We start from the raw sequence: 5,579 nt of genomic DNA, 5'->3' as shown, positions 1-5,579 counted from the left end.
GTGAGAAAAGAGAAAAGTTTAGGGGTGAGAGATTGAGATCAGATTCTCTGCCAAAATAAAAATACAGAGATGATAATCATAGTGATGAGAGGTGAAGATCTCAGTAGTTCGTTCATTCAAGTGCTCCTCTGCACTTCTTTAGGATCTCTCCCTAACACATATTTTTTCCTGGTCTTTGGTCTTTCTTCTTCAGTATTCCATTGTTTTTATTCTGCTTTCTTTTATAACAAGCATTTCCTCTCTCTGTTTGACTTCAGCTGCTTTCTGTGTTCCATCTTTCAATACTTACTCTGTAACAGCAACTCAGGGTTTTGCTTCCCACTGTGAGAACAGTATCTCTCAGCCAGTCTCCTAATGCATAGTGATAAGGAGTTGTAGAGATTGCGTGTAAAGGGAGAGGATTTCAAATTTCCCTCTTCTCTGTATTTCTGCAGATGGCAGAGGCATTTGCCTCCTCTTCAGAAATCACTCCAGACCCTGTTTTTAACAGCTTTTCTCACAGTCAGCTCTGAGATGCTTTGTTCCTGCTGATTTTAACTAATGAGACTATTTACATTGCCATCTGTGCATATCTGGAAGTCTGGTAAGAACATAGTTTCAAAGTGCTCAGGTTTTTTTTCTGATTTCTTGAAGCAAAATAAAGCTTTGTGACTGTCAAAGAAAAAAGATCACAAAAAACTTTACCTTTGTATTCCTGATAACAATGGAATAGAACAGCTGTAGTGTCTATACGGCAAAGGGGAAATGTAGTTGCTGGGTTTCCTACACAGATGCATTGATGGACTCTGTTTTTCAGAGACTGCTGTGTCTCCCCCCTGGAAAATGCTTCTTTCTTTATTATTGTTTTCATGTTTTCTGTGCTGGAGATATAACTTACTGATTTTTTTTTCTTTTTAGAAAAACAGATTGATTTGTATTTCAGATATTTTATGCCTTTTATCAATGCATTGAAATTACTCACTAAATTACTTTTTACATCTTCAAATCACATTATCTTACTGAATTGACTTGTCAGAACTGCAGTATTTCCAAGTGATAGTAGCTAAGATTTTACAAGGTTCAGTCCACCTTCTGAAATGTTATTTCTCATTTACAGATACAAAGATTGGGGAACACTGTTGTGCCTTTTGTGCTTGTGGACAAGTTCATAATAGTACTCTTCTGTTTGCCCTACTAATTGCCACTAATTCAGTGGCATTCTCAGCTGGACGCATTTCTGTTCTGTAAAGCTAGAAATGAAAGAGCAAATGAAATTCTTGGCAACTCTTTTACTTTTCTCCTCTGAGGATGGGAGAAGACATGAGGAAATCAGAGCACTTTCCTCCTATCAGTGATGTATCTTCTCAACTGTTAATCCCCATTAAAAATTTAAAAGGTAGTGCAACACCAGTGCGACTGCCTTTGACCAGGCACAGATTTCTTTTATTGTCTTTTGGGGTTTCACTTAAGACTCTCATCTAGCTTGAGGTTTTCAGAAACATAAAAGGGTTTTAGTTGAAGTACTTAAGCAGATCGAGCTGCGCATTTAATAGTTACTGCTGCAGCTCATCAAGTCATTAGTTGAGCAGTTACTTGGATGCTCTGAGTAATATCTTAATTTTTCCTGACAAAATTATCAACAGAGATGTAGTACTTACTACTTTGGCAGTTTCTAAATGTATGCTAGGAAACTGGGAACAAAAATGAATACTCAGTTCCTTAGCAATGTATACTGCATTTCCAGGGTGAGAGAAAATAGCTCTGTTCCACACTGACTAAAGTGCAATGGATAGATACATATATTGGAAATGTTTTCCTCGGTTTAGCAATGCAAAATGCTGGTGGCTCAGGAGTAAATAACTAGTTACTTACTCTGATCTAGTTCTTATCTGAAAATCCCCTAAAGAAATCACAGTTTGCACCCCCATGCCATTCCCCAAGTTCACCTGTCTCCAAAGATAAATTAAAATCTTCCTAATGAACAATGCCATAGCTGTGTTTAGGTAAGATCTTTGTAGTACCGGGCAGCATCATGTGAAATAAATGGAAGAGTGGTGTATCCCTCCTTCCCTATTCTCACTGCTGTTCCTTTTCCTTTTATACCAAATCACACCTGATGCATTCAGTGCCTTTAAACATTCCATGGCTACCTCTGCTAAACAATTCTGCCAAGTTGAAGAAACCTAAGACTCAAAATAAATCCCAAGGCATGTCCTTGGATGTACAGACTGCCCTATTCCAGAGCAAATATCTGCTGGGTGGATGTATTTTAAAACTTTGGTACACATTTACCTTTTGTAAAAGTTCAGTCATTTTAACCCAGTAAACATCCTTACATGTTAATTTAATCAAAAAAAAAATTAAACCAACAAAAGCTACAAATTAAGATAAAGCTGCTGAGGGAACTGAAATTATGGGATCAGATTATTTTCCTTTAGAAATTGTTACCATCCCAAAATACTAAAGTTTATGGGTTATAACTCACTAAAAAGTATGTTGTGATATGCTCCACTGGTTGCTTTAGAGCATCCAAATGTTCATAGAGCATAAATGTGTGACTGTGAACCTGGACATCACTGAGCAGAGGTCATGGACTGTACATGTTTCCTTTCACATCTGTTTCTGTAGAACATTCTAAGTTGTGTGAACTGTGAGATTACTGGACTGACAGAGTTTTGTGGACTAGGCACTTCCTGCAGTGCGGGTGAACTGCACGTGGAGTAGAGGATGAAAGTATCCAAGACCTGATATCCTGGTCACTGAACACAGACTCAGATTTATGTGGGTTTATTTACACTTCTGACCATCCCTTCCTGGTGTGGGTTGTTGGTTTTCCCCCCTGCTTTCTCCTTTTCCAACTTGCTCTTTGCAGTCTACTGCAGAGATGCCACAGGTAGCTCAAACGCAGTTGTTTCAGGCACCAGAAGCAGCAGAGATTTTACACTGTGCTGTTTCATGGGCATTCACTCCTGCATGCTTCTGTAGCTTGTGCTGCACAATTCCACAGTTCCATTGCTTCCAGTGCAACAGCTCCTTTAGAAATGTTATGGGGATAAACTGGTAAACAGTCCAAGACAAACTGAGTAAGAGATAATTCTGGAGCCAATATGCCCTTGTCACTGACCAGTGCATGATCCTAAAAGGTCCATCCAAGATCCTAAACTCCAGCTATGATCATGGCAGTAAAATATGTGACTGCAGTACAGTTCCTGGACATACAAATGACAGTACATTACGCTGAATTTAGTCCACCCAGCCATTGAAGACATGCTGTCCTTTTCTATAAGATCTACAAGATGCAAAGAAGGTGGTTCAGGTGTGCCACTAATTCATTTTGAGTCTAAAGATTGCTTCATTATACCAGTTCTGTGTGTAGGCATAAAAATTCTCTGCAGATACTTGATGGTTACAGTGTAAGTTTGGAGATACAGCAATATAGCACAAAATAAGGTGCCTTCAGTGGAGCACTTAGTACTGTGCATTTTTTCCTGGTTTTAGCACATTTACTGTATTACTTTCTCAGTTACTTTTCTCTCTGCAATTCCATAATGATTTTCTCACCTCAATTAATTTAACTCTTTATAAAAGCAACTCCTCTGGACTTAAAAGTATTCTAATAGTGATGGTGAGTAGTTGCCAATCCTATTCATATCTTAGCATTTCTTTTCTTTCTAGTATGCAGGCAAGTTTTTGGTCTTTGAAGGTAAAAACCATTTGTTTCATTTTATGTGACTTTATATTTAATATTCTGTTTTATTTCTCCTCTTGCACAGTCTTCTCTCTTTTTTATGAACCCTAGTATTACCTAGTTTCTAGCATGCATATGTATGTCCTTATTCAGTACCTGTCATTCTAGTTTCCCACCTTATTTTCTCACTTTTAATATATCTACAGAGGCACACATATACTGGGTCAGTTTTCTTTTTTTCTGTGACACTGTTCAGTTACTGATGGCTGTTAATAATCCCTCTACACACTCAGACTCAAGAAAAAGTATATTAGGATACAAGCTTGTAACAGAAGACAGATATGAGACATAAACACATGATTCACCTTATAAAATAAAAACCAAACTCATCATATATACACACGTCCTCAAAATATCACTTAAGCTCTTCAATCTCTTCATGTGTATTCTGTATGAGCAGTTATTATTGTCACAAAATAGTACCACAAGCCCTATAAATTAATGTTACTGAAATTATGAAGTAGGCAGCTGGCACACTGTAAAACGTCTTATCTTAGCAGTAGAATACATTTTGGTATCAGTCTCTGCCTGATTTCCCATTCCTGGGACAAATTGCTCAAGGCCTTCACGTACCATAAACATTATAAACCGATATTCCTTCCAAATGATCCATTATCTATTATTAAATATCTGTTACCTGCCTTGTGTGCTCCGAAATACTAAAGTACAGGGAAATGTGTATGTGTGAAAATGATCTCAAACATTTCTACCAGGGTAAGATATGGAGTGCACAGGGCATGACTCTGTGTTGTGGTCATAGGGTAGCAGTGTCAGCAGAAGATGCACATGAAGAAGGTCTATTGGTCCTTGCATTCTTGAACATGAGCTTGGCACCAAGTGTTTTGTGCTTGGCTCACTGGTGAATGGAGGAGGCTGAAGCAGTGACAGACAGGCAACCTGCACTGCCAAGCCAGCTGCCAGACCTGGCACAGAGCTCAGCTCAAACAGAACTGTAGCCTTTGGCCCCTCTTCCATTCTCTTTCCCTTAGATTCAGAGGTCTCAAAGTAAATGGTTTTCATGTAAAAGAGAGAATTTGCACTGAAGACTTGTGAGAGAGAGAGGAGCATCAGAACAGGAAAAATAAAAAAGGAGATGGAGTTTTTCTTCAGGTTTCTTGTGCTTCACAGGCTAGAGATCTCCACCTTATATCTGAGAATATTTTCACCAGAAAAAATGGTGAAAAGAAATGCCGCTCTACTGTCAGCTGGCTTTTCCTAAAGCCTCCCGTGCCACATAACTACAGAAAACACTGCCTGCCATACCCCTACTACCACACTAAAGTGCAATACAATGGGTTTTTTTCAAACTAATGGATGACTTGAAAATCACAACTTCAAGAATCAGCCTTGGTCACTGCACATCCTGAAGGGAAAAAATGCAAGATATGCTTTAGAAATTGTCACTATTATTTCTATTCTTAGTTTGCCAGTCAAACTATAGAATTCAAAGAGGAAAACCCTTCCTCATCTTCCTGTCTTCCTCAAAGAGTATTTGAAGGTGAAGCACATCTTATTTGTGGGTTCCAGTAACTGGGCTGCCCCCTGAAAAATACTAGTTCTCAGAACTGGAGAGAAAGTTCAAATATCATGAGCTGAAATATTAAAGACTATCTATTATCTATTATCTGGGGGTAATATAAAAATATTTTGAAAATTTGACAATTCTCTTTCTTTCTCTCTTAGTAAAGAGGTGAAATAGTTTCTGCAGAACATTTTGATGCAATGGCTACAGGATTCAGCATGCAGAGGCCTAGGAAAAATAAACCTTTTCTTGCAATGGTACAATTTCATAGTGATTGGGCAAAATAACAGGATTTCTTTTGCAGTTTTGGTCAAGATTTATGTCAATTAC

The 5,579-nt window shown here is 38.2% G+C and overlaps 1 protein-coding gene and 1 long non-coding RNA gene across 2 annotated transcripts in view; one reads left to right on the top strand and one right to left on the bottom strand.

The window, feature by feature from the left end:
• The window catches only part of LOC117244290, a 77,125-nt gene that overhangs the window by 97 nt on the left and 71,449 nt on the right, over positions 1-5,579 (bottom strand). The gene's annotated exons all lie outside the window — the stretch shown is intronic.
• The window catches only part of TACR3 (tachykinin receptor 3), a 38,679-nt gene that overhangs the window by 738 nt on the left and 32,362 nt on the right, over positions 1-5,579 (top strand). The window lies entirely within an intron of this gene.

This window comes from Parus major, chromosome 4 (genome assembly GCF_001522545.3).
Source record: "Parus major isolate Abel chromosome 4, Parus_major1.1, whole genome shotgun sequence".
NCBI classification, from domain to species: Eukaryota; Metazoa; Chordata; class Aves; order Passeriformes; family Paridae; genus Parus; species Parus major.
This window is presented reverse-complemented; position numbering and strand designations above follow the sequence as displayed.